Source organism: Hypomesus nipponensis, chromosome 15 (genome assembly GCF_054491055.1).
Source record: "Hypomesus nipponensis isolate SF chromosome 15, ASM5449105v1, whole genome shotgun sequence".
Classification (NCBI taxonomy): domain Eukaryota; kingdom Metazoa; phylum Chordata; class Actinopteri; order Osmeriformes; family Osmeridae; genus Hypomesus; species Hypomesus nipponensis.
Window position 1 is genome coordinate 721544 of NC_140375.1, and position 22440 is coordinate 743983.

The 22440-nt window shown below is 49.4% G+C and overlaps 25 non-coding genes across 25 annotated transcripts; all 25 read left to right on the forward strand.

Moving 5' to 3' along the window:
• Positions 1-6052: 6052 nt before the first annotated feature.
• Positions 6053-6126, forward strand: trnai-aau (transfer RNA isoleucine (anticodon AAU)). The gene has a single exon. It is a non-coding gene; the product is annotated as a tRNA-Ile (tRNA).
• Positions 6127-6724: 598 nt separating this feature from the next.
• trnai-aau (transfer RNA isoleucine (anticodon AAU)) lies at positions 6725-6798 on the forward strand. The gene has a single exon. It is a non-coding gene; the product is annotated as a tRNA-Ile (tRNA).
• Positions 6799-7394: 596 nt separating this feature from the next.
• On the forward strand, positions 7395-7468 carry trnai-aau (transfer RNA isoleucine (anticodon AAU)). Its single transcript has one exon. It is a non-coding gene; the product is annotated as a tRNA-Ile (tRNA).
• A 590-nt stretch (positions 7469-8058) lies between these two features.
• On the forward strand, positions 8059-8132 carry trnai-aau (transfer RNA isoleucine (anticodon AAU)). Its single transcript has one exon. It is a non-coding gene; the product is annotated as a tRNA-Ile (tRNA).
• A 598-nt stretch (positions 8133-8730) lies between these two features.
• Positions 8731-8804, forward strand: trnai-aau (transfer RNA isoleucine (anticodon AAU)). The gene has a single exon. It is a non-coding gene; the product is annotated as a tRNA-Ile (tRNA).
• A 596-nt stretch (positions 8805-9400) lies between these two features.
• On the forward strand, positions 9401-9474 carry trnai-aau (transfer RNA isoleucine (anticodon AAU)). Its single transcript has one exon. It is a non-coding gene; the product is annotated as a tRNA-Ile (tRNA).
• Positions 9475-10064: 590 nt separating this feature from the next.
• On the forward strand, positions 10065-10138 carry trnai-aau (transfer RNA isoleucine (anticodon AAU)). Its single transcript has one exon. It is a non-coding gene; the product is annotated as a tRNA-Ile (tRNA).
• Positions 10139-10736: 598 nt separating this feature from the next.
• trnai-aau (transfer RNA isoleucine (anticodon AAU)) lies at positions 10737-10810 on the forward strand. Its single transcript has one exon. It is a non-coding gene; the product is annotated as a tRNA-Ile (tRNA).
• Positions 10811-11406: 596 nt separating this feature from the next.
• On the forward strand, positions 11407-11480 carry trnai-aau (transfer RNA isoleucine (anticodon AAU)). The gene has a single exon. It is a non-coding gene; the product is annotated as a tRNA-Ile (tRNA).
• A 590-nt stretch (positions 11481-12070) lies between these two features.
• trnai-aau (transfer RNA isoleucine (anticodon AAU)) lies at positions 12071-12144 on the forward strand. Its single transcript has one exon. It is a non-coding gene; the product is annotated as a tRNA-Ile (tRNA).
• Positions 12145-12742: 598 nt separating this feature from the next.
• Positions 12743-12816, forward strand: trnai-aau (transfer RNA isoleucine (anticodon AAU)). The gene has a single exon. It is a non-coding gene; the product is annotated as a tRNA-Ile (tRNA).
• Positions 12817-13412: 596 nt separating this feature from the next.
• Positions 13413-13486, forward strand: trnai-aau (transfer RNA isoleucine (anticodon AAU)). Its single transcript has one exon. It is a non-coding gene; the product is annotated as a tRNA-Ile (tRNA).
• Positions 13487-14076: 590 nt separating this feature from the next.
• trnai-aau (transfer RNA isoleucine (anticodon AAU)) lies at positions 14077-14150 on the forward strand. The gene has a single exon. It is a non-coding gene; the product is annotated as a tRNA-Ile (tRNA).
• A 598-nt stretch (positions 14151-14748) lies between these two features.
• Positions 14749-14822, forward strand: trnai-aau (transfer RNA isoleucine (anticodon AAU)). Its single transcript has one exon. It is a non-coding gene; the product is annotated as a tRNA-Ile (tRNA).
• A 596-nt stretch (positions 14823-15418) lies between these two features.
• Positions 15419-15492, forward strand: trnai-aau (transfer RNA isoleucine (anticodon AAU)). The gene has a single exon. It is a non-coding gene; the product is annotated as a tRNA-Ile (tRNA).
• Positions 15493-16082: 590 nt separating this feature from the next.
• On the forward strand, positions 16083-16156 carry trnai-aau (transfer RNA isoleucine (anticodon AAU)). The gene has a single exon. It is a non-coding gene; the product is annotated as a tRNA-Ile (tRNA).
• A 605-nt stretch (positions 16157-16761) lies between these two features.
• On the forward strand, positions 16762-16835 carry trnai-aau (transfer RNA isoleucine (anticodon AAU)). Its single transcript has one exon. It is a non-coding gene; the product is annotated as a tRNA-Ile (tRNA).
• Positions 16836-17425: 590 nt separating this feature from the next.
• Positions 17426-17499, forward strand: trnai-aau (transfer RNA isoleucine (anticodon AAU)). Its single transcript has one exon. It is a non-coding gene; the product is annotated as a tRNA-Ile (tRNA).
• A 598-nt stretch (positions 17500-18097) lies between these two features.
• Positions 18098-18171, forward strand: trnai-aau (transfer RNA isoleucine (anticodon AAU)). Its single transcript has one exon. It is a non-coding gene; the product is annotated as a tRNA-Ile (tRNA).
• Positions 18172-18767: 596 nt separating this feature from the next.
• Positions 18768-18841, forward strand: trnai-aau (transfer RNA isoleucine (anticodon AAU)). The gene has a single exon. It is a non-coding gene; the product is annotated as a tRNA-Ile (tRNA).
• A 590-nt stretch (positions 18842-19431) lies between these two features.
• Positions 19432-19505, forward strand: trnai-aau (transfer RNA isoleucine (anticodon AAU)). Its single transcript has one exon. It is a non-coding gene; the product is annotated as a tRNA-Ile (tRNA).
• A 598-nt stretch (positions 19506-20103) lies between these two features.
• trnai-aau (transfer RNA isoleucine (anticodon AAU)) lies at positions 20104-20177 on the forward strand. The gene has a single exon. It is a non-coding gene; the product is annotated as a tRNA-Ile (tRNA).
• A 596-nt stretch (positions 20178-20773) lies between these two features.
• On the forward strand, positions 20774-20847 carry trnai-aau (transfer RNA isoleucine (anticodon AAU)). The gene has a single exon. It is a non-coding gene; the product is annotated as a tRNA-Ile (tRNA).
• Positions 20848-21437: 590 nt separating this feature from the next.
• On the forward strand, positions 21438-21511 carry trnai-aau (transfer RNA isoleucine (anticodon AAU)). The gene has a single exon. It is a non-coding gene; the product is annotated as a tRNA-Ile (tRNA).
• Positions 21512-22108: 597 nt separating this feature from the next.
• On the forward strand, positions 22109-22182 carry trnai-aau (transfer RNA isoleucine (anticodon AAU)). Its single transcript has one exon. It is a non-coding gene; the product is annotated as a tRNA-Ile (tRNA).
• The last annotated feature ends 258 nt before the right edge of the window (positions 22183-22440 follow it).

Here is a 22440-nt window from a genome sequence, read left to right on the forward strand (position 1 = left end):
ACAGAGACTGGTGTAGTCATGGCCGAGTGGTTAAGGCGATGGCAACCTGGCAACGCCCCTTTCAGGAAGTGAATTCAGGAAGTGTTGGACAGAGAGCAGGTGGACTGAGTGTTTGTTTGGAGAGTTTTTCTTCTGTTTGCTACACTTTTTCATCTGGTTGTTACTTGTGTTTGGAACTGAAAGCAGTGTTCACTGAAGCACTTAATCCTCCAACAGCTTTTGCTGATTGGGGGACTTTTCTAAGAGGATGGAAAATATAATGGCGAAGAAGGCGTTGAGCAGACAACAGGAGGAGGATGTTGGAGGTGAAAGAGCGGATCTGAAATTTGAAAAGGATTTGACTGTAGGTGTGGAGATTGCTGGCGAAGAACGGATTACAATGATGGAGCTGTTGAGAGGAATAAAGGAAGTTTGTGGACTGGTGTGTGGCTGCTGCTTCAAGGACCCCAAAAGGTATGAAGTTACCATGTCAAACTTAAGAGGGAAGGAGAAATTGGTGGATGGCTTCAAAATACGGGGATGTAACATTATGGCAAAGGATCTGTCGATGGATGAGATGGTAGTCTCGTTCTTAAATCTGCCGGTGTACATTCCTGACGGAGCTATTGTGGAGCGGCTTACTACATGGGGTGTGGAGGTAGCTTCACCAGTGAAGAGGCGTTTCTGGCCGGGGACAAGGATTGCAGATGGAACACGCTTCCTGAAGGTCAAGTTTAATGACACTGTGAGATCCCTGCCGTACTCAACAAGGTTTGAGACAATGGAAGGCATGGAGTACTTTAGAGTGATTCATGACCGTCAGGTCAAAGTGTGCAGGCTGTGTATACAGCCTGGTCATGTGTTGCGGGACTGTCCTGACTTTGCGTGTTATAAGTGTGGGAGACAGGGGCACTACGCAAGGGAATGTGAAAGTGGGGGAGATCGTGGCTGTGCTGGATGTGGGACGGGCAGTGTGTCTGTTCCCAGGCGGATGGAACGGCTGGTGCTGCCTGCCCTATGGAAGAGGGAACAGGAGTGGTGGAGGAGACTGAGGTGGAGGAAAGTGGCAGTGAGGAGGCGTTGGAGGACGACGATGCGGAAGAGCATATGGAGGGGGAGGATATCGGAGCCAGTCTGGATGGTGTGCTTCTTGAGAACGAGGATGAAGCTGATGCAGATGAGCGGAGAGAAGGAAAGGTGACACGTCCTGAGGTGTCTGCAGCTGCTGGGAAGATGATCTTTGGAGGAGCGAAGCCTGTGGGAGGTGACAAACGGAAGGGTTCACAAGAGGAGCCGGCCGGGGAAGGGTCGTCAAATGGAGTAATGAGGAGTGGTAATGGAGAGCAGGTGGAGGGAATAAAGCCATTGCCGGCCCGGAAAAAGAAACAGAGGAAAGACAAAAGCTCTGAAAGATAATGGGTGGTTGTGACATTCTTTTTGTTTTGTTCAACATGATTAATGTTGTTTCAATCAACACAAATGGACTTAGAAGCATGGAAAAATTTGAGCTTGTGGTTGAAGCTTTCCCAGCTGACATTTTGTGCCTACAGGAAACTCATTGGACCGAGCAGTGCATGGGAGATGTTTGACAGAGATGTCATGGACAAATGTTTGTGAGTAATGGGAAAGAAAGAGCGTGTGGTGTGGCTATTTTGGTCAGGCCAGGTGTGGTGTCTGGAGTGCATTTATTGTACACGGACACAGGTGGGTGGGTGTGGGGTTTAAATTTCAAGGTGTGGAGTATGTACTGTATAATGTGTATGCTCCGAATATAGAAATTGATAGACGGACACTGTTTATGTCTCTGGAAAGGTTGTGTGTGGGGAATTGTTTGTCAGGGATTTTAATGTAAAGATGGATAGGTTGGATGCCTCAAGAAGTGCATGCTTTGTATCAGACTCATCCCGTGATGTGTTGCGAAGAATAATGAGGGGGAAGTGCTTGGTGGATGTGTGGAGTGAGGGCCACCCAGATGAGCTGGTGTTCTCCAGGCGGCAGTGGGTAATGGGGGAGCTGAAGCAGTCACGTATTGATCTGTGTCTAGCGAATGAAGCATGTGTACACCTGCTGGGAGGGATGGAGTACAGGGACGCATTCTTCAGCGACCATGATGCTCTGTCTTTCAAGTTGGGGAAGGTACGGGAGGGGAAGGGGGGAGGATTGTGGTGCTTTAATACTGGTCTGTTGAAGGATGAGGGGTTTAGAGTAGCCGTGAAAGAGTGTGTGCGTGATGCCATGTCTGAACGTATGTATGAATATGATGTGTGTGAGTGGTGGGAGGGGTTGAAGGTAAAGTTTAAGCAGATAGCAATGAGTTTTGCTAGGCAAGCTGGTCAGAGGAGGAGGCGGGATGAGAAAGCCCTTAAGTCACAGATGGCCTTTGAGTTGGAAATGATAGAGGCTGATGCTGGATATGACACTGCAGAGTATTTGAGGGTGAGGGAGGAGATGAGGTTTGTGGAAAGGCATAGGTGCACAGGGGCAGTGGTGAGGAGTAGAGCAAGGTACGTGGTGGAAGGGGAGAGGAGCACAGCATTTTTCCTTGGGCTAGAAAAGAGGAGGCAGGAGAGGAGTTATTTTACTGAGTTGATAGATGACCAAGGGGAGAGAGTTACAGATCTGGTGGGTATTTTAAGCACGGTACAATCTTTCTATGAGGGTTTATATACTTCAGGTGGGGTGAAGGAGGAGTGTATGGAGAGTGTGCTGGAAGCTGTGAAGACAAGGGTGGCGGTGGAGGATGTGGGGATGTGTGATGCTGATATCACGAGGGATGAGGTGCAATATCTGGGCTGAATTAGAATAAAAGTCCAGGTTCAGATGGCATTTAGTGGGATCCTGACCCCTCTGTTGATGCGGGTGTTTGAGTGCATGGAGGAGAGGAGGGTGGTGCCTAAGTCAATGGCCTTAGGAGTTTTAACAGTACTTTACAAAGGGAGGGGGAGTCATTTGAAACTTGAAAATCATAGGCCTATTTCTTTACTGAACATTGATCATAAGGTGTTGGCTAAGATACTGGCCAACAGACTTAAAAATGTAATGGGAAGCATCATTGCACCTACTCAGGCTTATGGGGTTCCGGGGAGGGATATTGCAGACACCATATGCACTGTCAGGGATGTTGTGAGGCATATGCAGGATGTGGGTGGGGTAGTGCTCTGCCTGGATCTGAACAAGGCTTTTGATAGAGTGGAGCACCGGTTCCTACTGGAGACCATGGAAAGGTTTGGGTTTGGGCCTAGATTGAGAGGATGGGTGGAACTGTTATATGGGGCAGCACGAAGTGCTGTGAAGTGTAATGGGTTGTTGACTGACTCCTTTCCACTGGGCAGGTCTATAAGGTAAGGATGCCCCCTGTCTGCAATGCTTTACAGCATTTCAGTGGAGCCCTTGGCAGCATTTGTGAAGAGTGATTGTGGTGTCCGTGGTGTGAGAATGCCAGGGGGAGGAGTGAGTGTCCTGCATCACTATGCTGACGATACAACATGCACTGTAATGGATGTGGACAGTGTGAAATGTTTAATTAAATGTTTTGATATATATGGGAAGGCATCCGGGGCAAGGGTGAATATTGAAAAAAGTGAAATGTTGTGTGCAAAAGAGATAGACATATCCACATGTAACATTCCTTTTAAAACTGTCAAGGACTTTGTAAAGGTTTTGGGTGTGAATATTGGGGTGAATGAATGTGAGGCCAGAGACATTACATTGACTGGGGTGATTAACAAGATCAAGACTACTTTGAACTTCTGGAAACAAAGGAAGTGGAAATTAAGGGGCATAGTGGTGGTGGTGAATGCTTTGCTGATGTCTAAATGTGTCTATGTATTAGGTGTTTTGGATGTGCCTGTGTGGGTGTTGAAGGAAATCAAGGGGATGGTATCTGGCTTCTTGTGGGGGAGCAGTTAAGATTGCTCATGATGTTCTGATTGCAGATTATGCTAAAGGGGGGTTGAGATTAATGGACGTTGAAGTTAAACTGAAAGCCATGCGGGTCAAGGCAGTGAAGAAATGTTTGTATGGGGAGCAGGGTCATGGGTGGATGGAGTTTTTTCGCCACTGGGTACATGAGGTTAGTGGTTGTGGGGATTATGGCCTGTTAATGTGTCTGAAGCCAGGGATGTATGTAGGGGCACCTGAGTTTTATATGGAGGTGTTTAGGGCTTGGGGGGAGTTTTTGCCACAAATTAACTATTCATGTGTATCCGCAGGCGTGATTTTGAATATGCCAGTTTTTAAATCCTGTGCTGAAATCAAGGGGGAGGCTTTTGGAGAGTAAGGTGTTTATGAAGGCAGGTATGGTGAGGGTTCGGGATTTTAGGTATGAGGTGATCCCAGGGTTCCTGACTGATCAGGCAATCCTGGACACTATCTGGGCAGTGGAGTGGGATATCGGCAGAGGGACAGTGTTAGGGGTCTTTGAGAGGTTAAAGGAGTGCTTCCCTAGGGAGTGGGTTGAGATTCTGGATAGTTCTGTGTGTGTGGGGTATGTGGGAACATTGTCTGACTTAAAGGTGGGGACTGGGGAGTCTAGCCGGGCACTGCACTCTGTCAGGGTAAAAGATATAAAGATCTACTGGGCTCTGCTATCTGGGAAGGTTAGGGTACCTGCCTCGGAGAAAGTCTGGAGGTGTGTGTTTCCGGAGTTGGATATGGAATGTTTGTGGGGTAATTTAATGGTGAAACTTAATAGTCTTGAATGTACACATTTTGATTTCATGCTTAGGCACAACAGGATTTACACTAGGGTGGTGATTCATCAGATAGACAGGTCAGTGTCACGGGTGTGTGATGTGTGTGGAGGATGAAAACCTAATGCACATGATGTTTGAATGCATCTCTGTGTCTGGGTTTTATGTAAGGCTAAAGCTATTTTTGGCGTCATTGGGGGGTGGAATGGATAGGAAGGTTTGATTGGAGGTGTTTAGTACTGTTTGGAGTGGGGAAGAGAGTGAGGGGTTTAAATATAGAGTTATTGAACTATGTGTTGTCCCATGCAAGATATGCAGTGTACTTCAGAGTACTTTCAAAAAGGTCACGCCAAAACACCGCAGACCACTGACTGGTCAGAGAGGATTGCGACAATGGACCATCTGCACAAACCTGTCTTATTGAAGTAGCCGAGCCACTGAACAACAAAAAAGCCGAAAGGCATTGGAGAATGCGGGCATCGATCCCACTACATCTCACATGCTAAGCGAGCACTCTAACATTTGAGCTAATTCCCCCTTGCTCAGCAGTGTTGTTGGAGTCTTTTAAGACTCGTATCTCCCGTTTAATTGCTTTCTTGACATCCCCTTGAATGAGAGTGAGGAAAAACGACTTACCCCGTGGGCCAAATACGACCGGTCGTTTCACGCAGACACGAGGTGGCGCCTAGGACACCGCGTTTTCACGGCTAGAGAGTGTCTCCGGCCCCTTAACTTGGTCAGAGCATGGTGCTAATAACGCCAAGGTCGTGGGTTTGATCCCCATACGGGCCAACCAGCCCTTTTTTGCAGATCTTTTCCATTGCTTTATATAGTCTGTGGCAAGGCTTTGGAATGCTACTGACTGGGTTTGGAATGCCTGCCCAAATAGCTCAGTTGGTAGAGAGTTAGGCTGAGGGTTTCAAGGTCCCTGGTTTGATTAAAGCTTTTGGTAAACCCGTGGTGTTTGCAAAATACCGTCTACTCAAGGAAGTGGTCAATGGGTCATTTTCAAAAAGGTCACGCCAAAACACCGAGACCAGTCGGAGAGGATTGCGACACTGGACGTATTGTACAAACCTGTCTTTTGAACTCGCCGAGCCACAAACAAGCCAAATTGCATTGGAGAATGCGGGCATCGATCCCACTACGTCTCGCATGCTAAGCGAGCACGCCGACATTTGAGCTAATTCCCCCTTGCTCAGCAGTGGACGTTGGAGTCTTGGAAGACTCATAGCTCCCGTTTAATTGCTTTCTTGACATCCCCTTGAATTGAGAGTGAGGAAAAACGACTTACCCCGTGGGCCAAATACGACCGGTCGTTTCACGCCGACACGAGGTGGCGCCTAGGACACCGCGTTTTCGCGAATGGAGAGAGTGTCTCCGGCCCGTTAGCTCATTTGGTCAGAGCGTGGTGCTAATAACGCCAAGGTCGTGGGTTCGATCCCCATATGGGCCAACCAGCCCTTTTTTGGAGATCTTTTCCATTGCTTTATATAGTCTGTGGCAAGGCTTTGGATTGCTACTGACTAGGTTTGGAATTCCTGACCAAATAGCTCAGTTGGTAGAGAGTTAGGCTGAGAGTTTCAAGGTCTCTGGTTTGATTCCAGCTTTTGGTAAACCTGTGGTGTTTGCAAAATACCGTTTACTCAAGGAAGTGGTCAATGGGTCATTTTCAAAAAGGTCACGCCAAAACACCGCAGACCACTGACTGGTCAGAGAGGATTGCGACACTGGACGTATTGTACAAACCTGTCTTTTGAACTCGCCGAGCCACAAACAAGCCTAATTGCATTGGAGAATGCGGGCATCGATCCCACTACGTCTCGCATGCTAAGCGAGCACGCCGACATTTGAGCTAATTCCCCCTTGCTCAGCAGTGGACGTTGGAGTCTTGGAAGACTCGTAGCTCCCGTTTAATTGCTTTCTTGACATCCCCTTGAATTGAGAGTGAGAAAAAACGACTTACCCCGTGGGCCAAATACGACCGGTCGTTTCACGCCGACACGAGGTGGCGCCTAGGACACCGCGTTTTCGCGAATGGAGAGAGTGTCTCCGGCCCGTTAGCTCAGTTGGTCAGAGCGTGGTGCTAATAACGCCAAGGTCGTGGGTTCGATCCCCATACGGGCCAACTAGCCGTCTTTTGGAGATCTTTTCCATTGCTTTATATAGTCTGTGGCAAGGTTTTGGAATGCTACTGACTGGGTTTGGAATTACTGCCCAAATAGCTCAGTTAGTAGAGTTAGGCTGAGGGTTTCAAGGTCTCTGGTTTGATTCCAGCTTTTGGTAAACCTGTGGTGTTTGCAAAATACCGTTTACTCAAGGAAGTGGTCATTGGGTCATTTTCAAAAAGGTCACGCAAAAACACCGAGACCAGTCAGACAGGATTGCGACACTGGACGTATTGTACAAACCTGTCTTTTGAACTCGCCGGGCCACTGAACAACAAACAAGCCGAATTGCATTGGAGAATGCGGGCATCGATCCCACTACGTCTCGCATGCTAAGCGAGCACGCCGACATTTGAGCTAATTCCCCCTTGCTCAGCAGTGGACGTTGGAGTCTTGGAAGACTCATAGCTCCCGTTTAATTGCTTTCTTGACATCCCCTTGAATTGAGAGTGAGGAAAAACGACTTACCCCGTGGGCCAAATACGACCGGTCGTTTCACGCCGACACGAGGTGGCGCCTAGGACACCGCGTTTTCGCGAATGGAGAGAGTGTCTCCGGCCCGTTAGCTCAGTTGGTCAGAGCGTGGTGCTAATAACGCCAAGGTCGTGGGTTCGATCCCCATACGGGCCAACTAGCCGTCTTTTGGAGATCTTTTCCATTGCTTTATATAGTCTGTGGCAAGGCTTTGGAATGCTACTGACTGGGTTTGGAATGCCTGCCCAAATAGCTCAGTTGGTAGAGAGTTAGGCTGAGGGTTTCAAGGTCCCTGGTTTGATTAAAGCTTTTGGTAAACCCGTGGTGTTTGCAAAATACCGTCTACTCAAGGAAGTGGTCAATGGGTCATTTTCAAAAAGGTCACGCCAAAACACCGAGACCAGTCGGAGAGGATTGCGACACTGGACGTATTGTACAAACCTGTCTTTTGAACTCGCCGAGCCACAAACAAGCCAAATTGCATTGGAGAATGCGGGCATCGATCCCACTACGTCTCGCATGCTAAGCGAGCACGCCGACATTTGAGCTAATTCCCCCTTGCTCAGCAGTGGACGTTGGAGTCTTGGAAGACTCATAGCTCCCGTTTAATTGCTTTCTTGACATCCCCTTGAATTGAGAGTGAGGAAAAACGACTTACCCCGTGGGCCAAATACGACCGGTCGTTTCACGCCGACACGAGGTGGCGCCTAGGACACCGCGTTTTCGCGAATGGAGAGAGTGTCTCCGGCCCGTTAGCTCATTTGGTCAGAGCGTGGTGCTAATAACGCCAAGGTCGTGGGTTCGATCCCCATATGGGCCAACCAGCCCTTTTTTGGAGATCTTTTCCATTGCTTTATATAGTCTGTGGCAAGGCTTTGGATTGCTACTGACTAGGTTTGGAATTCCTGACCAAATAGCTCAGTTGGTAGAGAGTTAGGCTGAGAGTTTCAAGGTCTCTGGTTTGATTCCAGCTTTTGGTAAACCTGTGGTGTTTGCAAAATACCGTTTACTCAAGGAAGTGGTCAATGGGTCATTTTCAAAAAGGTCACGCCAAAACACCGCAGACCACTGACTGGTCAGAGAGGATTGCGACACTGGACGTATTGTACAAACCTGTCTTTTGAACTCGCCGAGCCACAAACAAGCCTAATTGCATTGGAGAATGCGGGCATCGATCCCACTACGTCTCGCATGCTAAGCGAGCACGCCGACATTTGAGCTAATTCCCCCTTGCTCAGCAGTGGACGTTGGAGTCTTGGAAGACTCGTAGCTCCCGTTTAATTGCTTTCTTGACATCCCCTTGAATTGAGAGTGAGAAAAAACGACTTACCCCGTGGGCCAAATACGACCGGTCGTTTCACGCCGACACGAGGTGGCGCCTAGGACACCGCGTTTTCGCGAATGGAGAGAGTGTCTCCGGCCCGTTAGCTCAGTTGGTCAGAGCGTGGTGCTAATAACGCCAAGGTCGTGGGTTCGATCCCCATACGGGCCAACTAGCTGTCTTTTGGAGATCTTTTCCATTGCTTTATATAGTCTGTGGCAAGGTTTTGGAATGCTACTGACTGGGTTTGGAATTCCTGCCCAAATAGCTCAGTTAGTAGAGTTAGGCTGAGGGTTTCAAGGTCTCTGGTTTGATTCCAGCTTTTGGTAAACCTGTGGTGTTTGCAAAATACCGTTTACTCAAGGAAGTGGTCATTGGGTCATTTTCAAAAAGGTCACGCAAAAACACCGAGACCAGTCAGAGAGGATTGCGACACTGGACGTATTGTACAAACCTGTCTTTTGAACTCGCCGGGCCACTGAACAACAAACAAGCCGAATTGCATTGGAGAATGCGGGCATCGATCCCACTACGTCTCGCATGCTAAGCGAGCACGCCGACATTTGAGCTAATTCCCCCTTGCTCAGCAGTGGACGTTGGAGTCTTGGAAGACTCATAGCTCCCGTTTAATTGCTTTCTTGACATCCCCTTGAATTGAGAGTGAGGAAAAACGACTTACCCCGTGGGCCAAATACGACCGGTCGTTTCACGCCGACACGAGGTGGCGCCTAGGACACCGCGTTTTCGCGAATGGAGAGAGTGTCTCCGGCCCGTTAGCTCAGTTGGTCAGAGCGTGGTGCTAATAACGCCAAGGTCGTGGGTTCGATCCCCATACGGGCCAACTAGCCGTCTTTTGGAGATCTTTTCCATTGCTTTATATAGTCTGTGGCAAGGCTTTGGAATGCTACTGACTGGGTTTGGAATGCCTGCCCAAATAGCTCAGTTGGTAGAGAGTTAGGCTGAGGGTTTCAAGGTCCCTGGTTTGATTAAAGCTTTTGGTAAACCCGTGGTGTTTGCAAAATACCGTCTACTCAAGGAAGTGGTCAATGGGTCATTTTCAAAAAGGTCACGCCAAAACACCGAGACCAGTCGGAGAGGATTGCGACACTGGACGTATTGTACAAACCTGTCTTTTGAACTTGCCGAGCCACAAACAAGCCAAATTGCATTGGAGAATGCGGGCATCGATCCCACTACGTCTCGCATGCTAAGCGAGCACGCCGACATTTGAGCTAATTCCCCCTTGCTCAGCAGTGGACGTTGGAGTCTTGGAAGACTCATAGCTCCCGTTTAATTGCTTTCTTGACATCCCCTTGAATTGAGAGTGAGGAAAAACGACTTACCCCGTGGGCCAAATACGACCGGTCGTTTCACGCCGACACGAGGTGGCGCCTAGGACACCGCGTTTTCGCGAATGGAGAGAGTGTCTCCGGCCCGTTAGCTCATTTGGTCAGAGCGTGGTGCTAATAACGCCAAGGTCGTGGGTTCGATCCCCATATGGGCCAACCAGCCCTTTTTTGGAGATCTTTTCCATTGCTTTATATAGTCTGTGGCAAGGCTTTGGATTGCTACTGACTAGGTTTGGAATTCCTGACCAAATAGCTCAGTTGGTAGAGAGTTAGGCTGAGAGTTTCAAGGTCTCTGGTTTGATTCCAGCTTTTGGTAAACCTGTGGTGTTTGCAAAATACCGTTTACTCAAGGAAGTGGTCAATGGGTCATTTTCAAAAAGGTCACGCCAAAACACCGCAGACCACTGACTGGTCAGAGAGGATTGCGACACTGGACGTATTGTACAAACCTGTCTTTTGAACTCGCCGAGCCACAAACAAGCCTAATTGCATTGGAGAATGCGGGCATCGATCCCACTACGTCTCGCATGCTAAGCGAGCACGCCGACATTTGAGCTAATTCCCCCTTGCTCAGCAGTGGACGTTGGAGTCTTGGAAGACTCGTAGCTCCCGTTTAATTGCTTTCTTGACATCCCCTTGAATTGAGAGTGAGAAAAAACGACTTACCCCGTGGGCCAAATACGACCGGTCGTTTCACGCCGACACGAGGTGGCGCCTAGGACACCGCGTTTTCGCGAATGGAGAGAGTGTCTCCGGCCCGTTAGCTCAGTTGGTCAGAGCGTGGTGCTAATAACGCCAAGGTCGTGGGTTCGATCCCCATACGGGCCAACTAGCTGTCTTTTGGAGATCTTTTCCATTGCTTTATATAGTCTGTGGCAAGGTTTTGGAATGCTACTGACTGGGTTTGGAATTCCTGCCCAAATAGCTCAGTTAGTAGAGTTAGGCTGAGGGTTTCAAGGTCTCTGGTTTGATTCCAGCTTTTGGTAAACCTGTGGTGTTTGCAAAATACCGTTTACTCAAGGAAGTGGTCATTGGGTCATTTTCAAAAAGGTCACGCAAAAACACCGAGACCAGTCAGAGAGGATTGCGACACTGGACGTATTGTACAAACCTGTCTTTTGAACTCGCCGGGCCACTGAACAACAAACAAGCCGAATTGCATTGGAGAATGCGGGCATCGATCCCACTACGTCTCGCATGCTAAGCGAGCACGCCGACATTTGAGCTAATTCCCCCTTGCTCAGCAGTGGACGTTGGAGTCTTGGAAGACTCATAGCTCCCGTTTAATTGCTTTCTTGACATCCCCTTGAATTGAGAGTGAGGAAAAACGACTTACCCCGTGGGCCAAATACGACCGGTCGTTTCACGCCGACACGAGGTGGCGCCTAGGACACCGCGTTTTCGCGAATGGAGAGAGTGTCTCCGGCCCGTTAGCTCAGTTGGTCAGAGCGTGGTGCTAATAACGCCAAGGTCGTGGGTTCGATCCCCATACGGGCCAACTAGCCGTCTTTTGGAGATCTTTTCCATTGCTTTATATAGTCTGTGGCAAGGCTTTGGAATGCTACTGACTGGGTTTGGAATGCCTGCCCAAATAGCTCAGTTGGTAGAGAGTTAGGCTGAGGGTTTCAAGGTCCCTGGTTTGATTAAAGCTTTTGGTAAACCCGTGGTGTTTGCAAAATACCGTCTACTCAAGGAAGTGGTCAATGGGTCATTTTCAAAAAGGTCACGCCAAAACACCGAGACCAGTCGGAGAGGATTGCGACACTGGACGTATTGTACAAACCTGTCTTTTGAACTCGCCGAGCCACAAACAAGCCAAATTGCATTGGAGAATGCGGGCATCGATCCCACTACGTCTCGCATGCTAAGCGAGCACGCCGACATTTGAGCTAATTCCCCCTTGCTCAGCAGTGGACGTTGGAGTCTTGGAAGACTCATAGCTCCCGTTTAATTGCTTTCTTGACATCCCCTTGAATTGAGAGTGAGGAAAAACGACTTACCCCGTGGGCCAAATACGACCGGTCGTTTCACGCCGACACGAGGTGGCGCCTAGGACACCGCGTTTTCGCGAACGGAGAGAGTGTCTCTGGCCCGTTAGCTCATTTGGTCAGAGCGTGGTGCTAATAACGCCAAGGTCGTGGGTTCGATCCCCATACGGGCCAACCAGCCCTTTTTTGGAGATCTTTTCCATTGCTTTATATAGTCTGTGGCAAGGCTTTGGATTGCTACTGACTAGGTTTGGAATTCCTGACCAAATAGCTCAGTTGGTAGAGAGTTAGGCTGAGGGTTTCAAGGTCTCTGGTTTGATTCCAGCTTTTGGTAAACCTGTGGTGTTTGCAAAATACCGTTTACTCAAGGAAGTGGTCAATGGGTCATTTTCAAAAAGGTCACGCCAAAACACCGCAGACCACTGACTGGTCAGAGAGGATTGCGACACTGGACGTATTGTACAAACCTGTCTTTTGAACTCGCCGAGCCACAAACAAGCCTAATTGCATTGGAGAATGCGGGCATCGATCCCACTACGTCTCGCATGCTAAGCGAGCACGCCGACATTTGAGCTAATTCCCCCTTGCTCAGCAGTGGACGTTGGAGTCTTGGAAGACTCGTAGCTCCCGTTTAATTGCTTTCTTGACATCCCCTTGAATTGAGAGTGAGAAAAAACGACTTACCCCGTGGGCCAAATACGACCGGTCGTTTCACGCCGACACGAGGTGGCGCATAGGACACCGCGTTTTCGCGAATGGAGAGAGTGTCTCCGGCCCGTTAGCTCAGTTGGTCAGAGCGTGGTGCTAATAACGCCAAGGTCGTGGGTTCGATCCCCATACGGGCCAACTAGCTGTCTTTCGGAGATCTTTTCCATTGCTTTATATAGTCTGTGGCAAGGTTTTGGAATGCTACTGACTGGGTTTGGAATTCCTGCCCAAATAGCTCAGTTAGTAGAGTTAGGCTGAGGGTTTCAAGGTCTCTGGTTTGATTCCAGCTTTTGGTAAACCTGTGGTGTTTGCAAAATACCGTTTACTCAAGGAAGTGGTCATTGGGTCATTTTCAAAAAGGTCACGCAAAAACACCGAGACCAGTCAGAGAGGATTGCGACACTGGACGTATTGTACAAACCTGTCTTTTGAACTCGCCGAGCCACTGAACAACAAACAAGCCGAATTGCATTGGAGAATGCGGGCATCGATCCCACTACGTCTCGCATGCTAAGCGAGCACGCCGACATTTGAGCTAATTCCCCCTTGCTCAGCAGTGGACGTTGGAGTCTTGGAAGACTCATAGCTCCCGTTTAATTGCTTTCTTGACATCCCCTTGAATTGAGAGTGAGGAAAAACGACTTACCCCGTGGGCCAAATACGACCGGTCGTTTCACGCCGACACGAGGTGGCGCCTAGGACACCGCGTTTTCGCGAATGGAGAGAGTGTCTCCGGCCCGTTAGCTCAGTTGGTCAGAGCGTGGTGCTAATAACGCCAAGGTCGTGGGTTCGATCCCCATACGGGCCAACTAGCCGTCTTTTGGAGATCTTTTCCATTGCTTTATATAGTCTGTGGCAAGGCTTTGGAATGCTACTGACTGGGTTTGGAATGCCTGCCCAAATAGCTCAGTTGGTAGAGAGTTAGGCTGAGGGTTTCAAGGTCCCTGGTTTGATTAAAGCTTTTGGTAAACCCGTGGTGTTTGCAAAATACCGTCTACTCAAGGAAGTGGTCAATGGGTCATTTTCAAAAAGGTCACGCCAAAACACCGAGACCAGTCGGAGAGGATTGCGACACTGGACGTATTGTACAAACCTGTCTTTTGAACTTGCCGAGCCACAAACAAGCCAAATTGCATTGGAGAATGCGGGCATCGATCCCACTACGTCTCGCATGCTAAGCGAGCACGCCGACATTTGAGCTAATTCCCCCTTGCTCAGCAGTGGACGTTGGAGTCTTGGAAGACTCATAGCTCCCGTTTAATTGCTTTCTTGACATCCCCTTGAATTGAGAGTGAGGAAAAACGACTTACCCCGTGGGCCAAATACGACCGGTCGTTTCACGCCGACACGAGGTGGCGCCTAGGACACCGCGTTTTCGCGAACGGAGAGAGTGTCTCTGGCCCGTTAGCTCATTTGGTCAGAGCGTGGTGCTAATAACGCCAAGGTCGTGGGTTCGATCCCCATACGGGCCAACCAGCCCTTTTTTGGAGATCTTTTCCATTGCTTTATATAGTCTGTGGCAAGGCTTTGGATTGCTACTGACTAGGTTTGGAATTCCTGACCAAATAGCTCAGTTGGTAGAGAGTTAGGCTGAGGGTTTCAAGGTCTCTGGTTTGATTCCAGCTTTTGGTAAACCTGTGGTGTTTGCAAAATACCGTTTACTCAAGGAAGTGGTCAATGGGTCATTTTCAAAAAGGTCACGCCAAAACACCGCAGACCACTGACTGGTCAGAGAGGATTGCGACACTGGACGTATTGTACAAACCTGTCTTTTGAACTCGCCGAGCCACAAACAAGCCTAATTGCATTGGAGAATGCGGGCATCGATCCCACTACGTCTCGCATGCTAAGCGAGCACGCCGACATTTGAGCTAATTCCCCCTTGCTCAGCAGTGGACGTTGGAGTCTTGGAAGACTCGTAGCTCCCGTTTAATTGCTTTCTTGACATCCCCTTGAATTGAGAGTGAGAAAAAACGACTTACCCCGTGGGCCAAATACGACCGGTCGTTTCACGCCGACACGAGGTGGCGCATAGGACACCGCGTTTTCGCGAATGGAGAGAGTGTCTCCGGCCCGTTAGCTCAGTTGGTCAGAGCGTGGTGCTAATAACGCCAAGGTCGTGGGTTCGATCCCCATACGGGCCAACTAGCTGTCTTTCGGAGATCTTTTCCATTGCTTTATATAGTCTGTGGCAAGGTTTTGGAATGCTACTGACTGGGTTTGGAATTCCTGCCCAAATAGCTCAGTTAGTAGAGTTAGGCTGAGGGTTTCAAGGTCTCTGGTTTGATTCCAGCTTTTGGTAAACCTGTGGTGTTTGCAAAATACCGTTTACTCAAGGAAGTGGTCATTGGGTCATTTTCAAAAAGGTCACGCAAAAACACCGAGACCAGTCAGAGAGGATTGCGACACTGGACGTATTGTACAAACCTGTCTTTTGAACTCGCCGAGCCACTGAACAACAAACAAGCCGAATTGCATTGGAGAATGCGGGCATCGATCCCACTACGTCTCGCATGCTAAGCGAGCACGCCGACATTTGAGCTAATTCCCCCTTGCTCAGCAGTGGACGTTGGAGTCTTGGAAGACTCATAGCTCCCGTTTAATTGCTTTCTTGACATCCCCTTGAATTGAGAGTGAGGAAAAACGACTTACCCCGTGGGCCAAATACGACCGGTCGTTTCACGCCGACACGAGGTGGCGCCTAGGACACCGCGTTTTCGCGAATGGAGAGAGTGTCTCCGGCCCGTTAGCTCAGTTGGTCAGAGCGTGGTGCTAATAACGCCAAGGTCGTGGGTTCGATCCCCATACGGGCCAACTAGCCGTCTTTTGGAGATCTTTTCCATTGCTTTATATAGTCTGTGGCAAGGCTTTGGAATGCTACTGACTGGGTTTGGAATGCCTGCCCAAATAGCTCAGTTGGTAGAGAGTTAGGCTGAGGGTTTCAAGGTCCCTGGTTTGATTAAAGCTTTTGGTAAACCCGTGGTGTTTGCAAAATACCGTCTACTCAAGGAAGTGGTCAATGGGTCATTTTCAAAAAGGTCACGCCAAAACACCGAGACCAGTCGGAGAGGATTGCGACACTGGACGTATTGTACAAACCTGTCTTTTGAACTTGCCGAGCCACAAACAAGCCAAATTGCATTGGAGAATGCGGGCATCGATCCCACTACGTCTCGCATGCTAAGCGAGCACGCCGACATTTGAGCTAATTCCCCCTTGCTCAGCAGTGGACGTTGGAGTCTTGGAAGACTCATAGCTCCCGTTTAATTGCTTTCTTGACATCCCCTTGAATTGAGAGTGAGGAAAAACGACTTACCCCGTGGGCCAAATACGACCGGTCGTTTCACGCCGACACGAGGTGGCGCCTAGGACACCGCGTTTTCGCGAACGGAGAGAGTGTCTCTGGCCCGTTAGCTCATTTGGTCAGAGCGTGGTGCTAATAACGCCAAGGTCGTGGGTTCGATCCCCATATGGGCCAACCAGCCCTTTTTTGGAGATCTTTTCCATTGCTTTATATAGTCTGTGGCAAGGCTTTGGATTGCTACTGACTAGGTTTGGAATTCCTGACCAAATAGCTCAGTTGGTAGAGAGTTAGGCTGAGGGTTTCAAGGTCTCTGGTTTGATTCCAGCTTTTGGTAAACCTGTGGGTTTGCAAAATACCGTTTACTCAAGGAAGTGGTCAATGGGTAATTTTCAAAAAGGTCACGCCAAAACACCGCAGACCACTGACTGGTCAGAGAGGATTGCGACACTGGACGTATTGTACAAACCTGTCTTTTGAACTCGCCGAGCCACTGAACAACAAACAAGCCGAATTGCATTGGAGAATGCGGGTATCGATCCCACTACGTCTCGCATGCTAAGCGAGCACGCCGACATTTGAGCTAATTCCCCCTTGCTCAGCAGTGGACGTTGGAGTCTTGGAAGACTCATAGCTCCCGTTTAATTGCTTTCTTGACATCCCCTTGAATTGAGAGTGAGGAAAAACGACTTACCCCGTGGGCCAAATACGACCGGTCGTTTCACGCCGACACGAGGTGGCGCCTAGGACACCGCGTTTTCGCGAATGGAGAGAGTGTCTCCGGCCCGTTAGCTCAGTTGGTCAGAGCGTGGTGCTAATAACGCCAAGGTCGTGGGTTCGATCCCCATACGGGCCAACTAGCCGTCTTTTGGAGATCTTTTCCATTGCTTTATATAGTCTGTGGCAAGGCTTTGGAATGCTACTGACTGGGTTTGGAATGCCTGCCCAAATAGCTCAGTTGGTAGAGAGTTAGGCTGAGGGTTTCAAGGTCCCTGGTTTGATTAAAGCTTTTGGTAAACCCGTGGTGTTTGCAAAATACCGTCTACTCAAGGAAGTGGTCAATGGGTCATTTTCAAAAAGGTCACGCCAAAACACCGAGACCAGTCGGAGAGGATTGCGACACTGGACGTATTGTACAAACCTGTCTTTTGAACTCGCCGAGCCACAAACAAGCCAAATTGCATTGGAGAATGCGGGCATCGATCCCACTACGTCTCGCATGCTAAGCGAGCACGCCGACATTTGAGCTAATTCCCCCTTGCTCAGCAGTGGACGTTGGAGTCTTGGAAGACTCATAGCTCCCGTTTAATTGCTTTCTTGACATCCCCTTGAATTGAGAGTGAGGAAAAACGACTTACCCCGTGGGCCAAATACGACCGGTCGTTTCACGCCGACACGAGGTGGCGCCTAGGACACCGCGTTTTCGCGAACGGAGAGAGTGTCTCTGGCCCGTTAGCTCATTTGGTCAGAGCGTGGTGCTAATAACGCCAAGGTCGTGGGTTCGATCCCCATACGGGCCAACCAGCCCTTTTTTGGAGATCTTTTCCATTGCTTTATATAGTCTGTGGCAAGGCTTTGGATTGCTACTGACTAGGTTTGGAATTCCTGACCAAATAGCTCAGTTGGTAGAGAGTTAGGCTGAGGGTTTCAAGGTCTCTGGTTTGATTCCAGCTTTTGGTAAACCTGTGGTGTTTGCAAAATACCGTTTACTCAAGGAAGTGGTCAATGGGTCATTTTCAAAAAGGTCACGCCAAAACACCGCAGACCACTGACTGGTCAGAGAGGATTGCGACACTGGACGTATTGTACAAACCTGTCTTTTGAACTCGCCGAGCCACAAACAAGCCTAATTGCATTGGAGAATGCGGGCATCGATCCCACTACGTCTCGCATGCTAAGCGAGCACGCCGACATTTGAGCTAATTCCCCCTTGCTCAGCAGTGGACGTTGGAGTCTTGGAAGACTCGTAGCTCCCGTTTAATTGCTTTCTTGACATCCCCTTGAATTGAGAGTGAGAAAAAACGACTTACCCCGTGGGCCAAATACGACCGGTCGTTTCACGCCGACACGAGGTGGCGCATAGGACACCGCGTTTTCGCGAATGGAGAGAGTGTCTCCGGCCCGTTAGCTCAGTTGGTCAGAGCGTGGTGCTAATAACGCCAAGGTCGTGGGTTCGATCCCCATACGGGCCAACTAGCTGTCTTTCGGAGATCTTTTCCATTGCTTTATATAGTCTGTGGCAAGGTTTTGGAATGCTACTGACTGGGTTTGGAATTCCTGCCCAAATAGCTCAGTTAGTAGAGTTAGGCTGAGGGTTTCAAGGTCTCTGGTTTGATTCCAGCTTTTGGTAAACCTGTGGTGTTTGCAAAATACCGTTTACTCAAGGAAGTGGTCATTGGGTCATTTTCAAAAAGGTCACGCAAAAACACCGAGACCAGTCAGAGAGGATTGCGACACTGGACGTATTGTACAAACCTGTCTTTTGAACTCGCCGAGCCACTGAACAACAAACAAGCCGAATTGCATTGGAGAATGCGGGCATCGATCCCACTACGTCTCGCATGCTAAGCGAGCACGCCGACATTTGAGCTAATTCCCCCTTGCTCAGCAGTGGACGTTGGAGTCTTGGAAGACTCATAGCTCCCGTTTAATTGCTTTCTTGACATCCCCTTGAATTGAGAGTGAGGAAAAACGACTTACCCCGTGGGCCAAATACGACCGGTCGTTTCACGCCGACACGAGGTGGCGCCTAGGACACCGCGTTTTCGCGAATGGAGAGAGTGTCTCCGGCCCGTTAGCTCAGTTGGTCAGAGCGTGGTGCTAATAACGCCAAGGTCGTGGGTTCGATCCCCATACGGGCCAACTAGCCGTCTTTTGGAGATCTTTTCCATTGCTTTATATAGTCTGTGGCAAGGCTTTGGAATGCTACTGACTGGGTTTGGAATGCCTGCCCAAATAGCTCAGTTGGTAGAGAGTTAGGCTGAGGGTTTCAAGGTCCCTGGTTTGATTAAAGCTTTTGGTAAACCCGTGGTGTTTGCAAAATACCGTCTACTCAAGGAAGTGGTCAATGGGTCATTTTCAAAAAGGTCACGCCAAAACACCGAGACCAGTCGGAGAGGATTGCGACACTGGACGTATTGTACAAACCTGTCTTTTGAACTTGCCGAGCCACAAACAAGCCAAATTGCATTGGAGAATGCGGGCATCGATCCCACTACGTCTCGCATGCTAAGCGAGCACGCCGACATTTGAGCTAATTCCCCCTTGCTCAGCAGTGGACGTTGGAGTCTTGGAAGACTCATAGCTCCCGTTTAATTGCTTTCTTGACATCCCCTTGAATTGAGAGTGAGGAAAAACGACTTACCCCGTGGGCCAAATACGACCGGTCGTTTCACGCCGACACGAGGTGGCGCCTAGGACACCGCGTTTTCGCGAACGGAGAGAGTGTCTCTGGCCCGTTAGCTCATTTGGTCAGAGCGTGGTGCTAATAACGCCAAGGTCGTGGGTTCGATCCCCATACGGGCCAACCAGCCCTTTTTTGGAGATCTTTTCCATTGCTTTATATAGTCTGTGGCAAGGCTTTGGATTGCTACTGACTAGGTTTGGAATTCCTGACCAAATAGCTCAGTTGGTAGAGAGTTAGGCTGAGGGTTTCAAGGTCTCTGGTTTGATTCCAGCTTTTGGTAAACCTGTGGTGTTTGCAAAATACCGTTTACTCAAGGAAGTGGTCAATGGGTCATTTTCAAAAAGGTCACGCCAAAACACCGCAGACCACTGACTGGTCAGAGAGGATTGCGACACTGGACGTATTGTACAAACCTGTCTTTTGAACTCGCCGAGCCACAAACAAGCCTAATTGCATTGGAGAATGCGGGCATCGATCCCACTACGTCTCGCATGCTAAGCGAGCACGCCGACATTTGAGCTAATTCCCCCTTGCTCAGCAGTGGACGTTGGAGTCTTGGAAGACTCGTAGCTCCCGTTTAATTGCTTTCTTGACATCCCCTTGAATTGAGAGTGAGAAAAAACGACTTACCCCGTGGGCCAAATACGACCGGTCGTTTCACGCCGACACGAGGTGGCGCATAGGACACCGCGTTTTCGCGAATGGAGAGAGTGTCTCCGGCCCGTTAGCTCAGTTGGTCAGAGCGTGGTGCTAATAACGCCAAGGTCGTGGGTTCGATCCCCATACGGGCCAACTAGCTGTCTTTCGGAGATCTTTTCCATTGCTTTATATAGTCTGTGGCAAGGTTTTGGAATGCTACTGACTGGGTTTGGAATTCCTGCCCAAATAGCTCAGTTAGTAGAGTTAGGCTGAGGGTTTCAAGGTCTCTGGTTTGATTCCAGCTTTTGGTAAACCTGTGGTGTTTGCAAAATACCGTTTACTCAAGGAAGTGGTCATTGGGTCATTTTCAAAAAGGTCACGCAAAAACACCGAGACCAGTCAGAGAGGATTGCGACACTGGACGTATTGTACAAACCTGTCTTTTGAACTCGCCGAGCCACTGAACAACAAACAAGCCGAATTGCATTGGAGAATGCGGGCATCGATCCCACTACGTCTCGCATGCTAAGCGAGCACGCCGACATTTGAGCTAATTCCCCCTTGCTCAGCAGTGGACGTTGGAGTCTTGGAAGACTCATAGCTCCCGTTTAATTGCTTTCTTGACATCCCCTTGAATTGAGAGTGAGGAAAAACGACTTACCCCGTGGGCCAAATACGACCGGTCGTTTCACGCCGACACGAGGTGGCGCCTAGGACACCGCGTTTTCGCGAATGGAGAGAGTGTCTCCGGCCCGTTAGCTCAGTTGGTCAGAGCGTGGTGCTAATAACGCCAAGGTCGTGGGTTCGATCCCCATACGGGCCAACTAGCCGTCTTTTGGAGATCTTTTCCATTGCTTTATATAGTCTGTGGCAAGGCTTTGGAATGCTACTGACTGGGTTTGGAATGCCTGCCCAAATAGCTCAGTTGGTAGAGAGTTAGGCTGAGGGTTTCAAGGTCCCTGGTTTGATTAAAGCTTTTGGTAAACCCGTGGTGTTTGCAAAATACCGTCTACTCAAGGAAGTGGTCAATGGGTCATTTTCAAAAAGGTCACGCCAAAACACCGAGACCAGTCGGAGAGGATTGCGACACTGGACGTATTGTACAAACCTGTCTTTTGAACTTGCCGAGCCACAAACAAGCCAAATTGCATTGGAGAATGCGGGCATCGATCCCACTACGTCTCGCATGCTAAGCGAGCACGCCGACATTTGAGCTAATTCCCCCTTGCTCAGCAGTGGACGTTGGAGTCTTGGAAGACTCATAGCTCCCGTTTAATTGCTTTCTTGACATCCCCTTGAATTGAGAGTGAGGAAAAACGACTTACCCCGTGGGCCAAATACGACCGGTCGTTTCACGCCGACACGAGGTGGCGCCTAGGACACCGCGTTTTCGCGAACGGAGAGAGTGTCTCTGGCCCGTTAGCTCATTTGGTCAGAGCGTGGTGCTAATAACGCCAAGGTCGTGGGTTCGATCCCCATATGGGCCAACCAGCCCTTTTTTGGAGATCTTTTCCATTGCTTTATATAGTCTGTGGCAAGGCTTTGGATTGCTACTGACTAGGTTTGGAATTCCTGACCAAATAGCTCAGTTGGTAGAGAGTTAGGCTGAGGGTTTCAAGGTCTCTGGTTTGATTCCAGCTTTTGGTAAACCTGTGGGTTTGCAAAATACCGTTTACTCAAGGAAGTGGTCAATGGGTAATTTTCAAAAAGGTCACGCCAAAACACCGCAGACCACTGACTGGTCAGAGAGGATTGCGACACTGGACGTATTGTACAAACCTGTCTTTTGAACTCGCCGAGCCACAAACAAGCCGAATTGCATTGGAGAATGCGGGCATCGATCCCACTACGTCTCGCATGCTAAGCGAGCACGCCGACATTTGAGCTAATTCCCCCTTGCTCAGCAGTGGACGTTGGAGTCTTGGAAGACTCATAGCTCCCGTTTAATTGCTTTCTTGACATCCCCTTGAATTGAGAGTGAGGAAAAACGACTTACCCCGTGGGCCAAATACGACCGGTCGTTTCACGCCGACACGAGGTGGCGCCTAGGACACCGCGTTTTCGCGAATGGAGAGAGTGTCTCCGGCCCGTTAGCTCAGTTGGTCAGAGCGTGGTGCTAATAACGCCAAGGTCGTGGGTTCGATCCCCATACGGGCCAACTAGCCGTCTTTTGGAGATCTTTTCCATTGCTTTATATAGTCTGTGGCAAGGCTTTGGAATGCTACTGACTGGGTTTGGAATGCCTGCCCAAATAGCTCAGTTGGTAGAGAGTTAGGCTGAGGGTTTCAAGGTCCCTGGTTTGATTAAAGCTTTTGGTAAACCCGTGGTGTTTGCAAAATACCGTCTACTCAAGGAAGTGGTCAATGGGTCATTTTCAAAAAGGTCACGCCAAAACACCGAGACCAGTCGGAGAGGA